Source organism: Oryx dammah, unplaced genomic scaffold (assembly GCF_014754425.2).
Source record: "Oryx dammah isolate SB20612 unplaced genomic scaffold, SCBI_Odam_1.1 HiC_scaffold_10145, whole genome shotgun sequence".
Lineage (NCBI taxonomy): Eukaryota > Metazoa > Chordata > Mammalia > Artiodactyla > Bovidae > Oryx > Oryx dammah.
In genome coordinates this window covers 1-1107 of record NW_024079599.1, presented here as the reverse complement: position 1 = coordinate 1107, position 1107 = coordinate 1, and the positions used below count along the sequence as shown (strand labels likewise).

The 1107-nt window shown below is 39.0% G+C and overlaps 1 pseudogene; it reads right to left on the bottom strand.

Moving 5' to 3' along the window:
• Positions 1-4: 4 nt before the first annotated feature.
• Positions 5-752, bottom strand: LOC120860140 (annotated as a pseudogene).
• Between the last annotated feature and the right edge of the window lie 355 nt (positions 753-1107).

Sequence of the window (1107 nt, the reverse complement as noted above, 5' to 3'; positions counted from 1 at the left end):
TTACAGGCTTGCAATGAACACTGTCCTTTGCCAAAGGTGTTGGACAAGGTTCTCCATGCTGAACATGGCTTAGTGAGGTATGGACATGGTCTGGTGTGCTTTGCTGAGTAGTCACTGGATGAACAATACATGAAGGGGAAAAACCTAAAGAATGTTCCCCTATCATGCCATCGCTGAGTTTAGGCCTTTTGGGATTTGTGCTCTTTTTTTCCGAAGTGAAAACTCGCTTTGATACATGAGGAATTTTATTCATATCTCCTGCAGAAACTGCTGTTGCTGCTGGATGCTGCAATGAACTTGTGAAGGTAATCAAAGAAGAACATAACTCCTTTGAGAAGCTACTAGGTACTATTTGTGGAGAAATATTTTTATCATCAGCTTGAGACAAAAGTTCAATAATAACAGGACTAACTGTTGATCTTGATTCAGAGTCAGAAACCCGCAAGACACTCTTTGATTCTGATGTAAGAGTCACATGACTAACTGGCTGTAATTTGTGAGTGTTACCTTTCCTGAAGTGACCATACCTTTTTCTCCTTGACCAAGAACCTGGGGTGACTCTGTTCAGTATGTTTGAAACGATTGTAAGCTGAGGTCATCCCAACAAAGATCACATCAGCATCTTCATTTACATGTTCTTCTCCAACCAAGATCACTTCATCATCATCATCATCTACTTGTTTGGTTTCTCCCTCACTCTTCCGTAGTTCTGGCTCTTGTTCTTCTTCACGTAACATACATGGTGGTTCCATATTGTTAATACACTGTTTCATTCTTACAGGGTGCGGCCACAAGTCCCAGCGCTTCCTTTATACAAACTGCCACCTAAGTATTTTTTTTTTTTTTTTGCTTAAGTACAGGAAAAATGTGCAATTTGATTATCTCCAAAACTCTAGGGTTAGTTATAAACACCCTTATCTTATAGACAAAGACACTGAGTGTCAAAGAGACTGAATGACAGCTGAAAAACCTATGACCAGATGTCTATATCACGCCAGAATCATAGCTTTCTCCCATGTTCACTTTGATGTCTTCTATTTAAAAAAAGAAAGAAAAGAATAAACAACAACAACAACAATACACCATCACTACTGATCATTAGGTGAA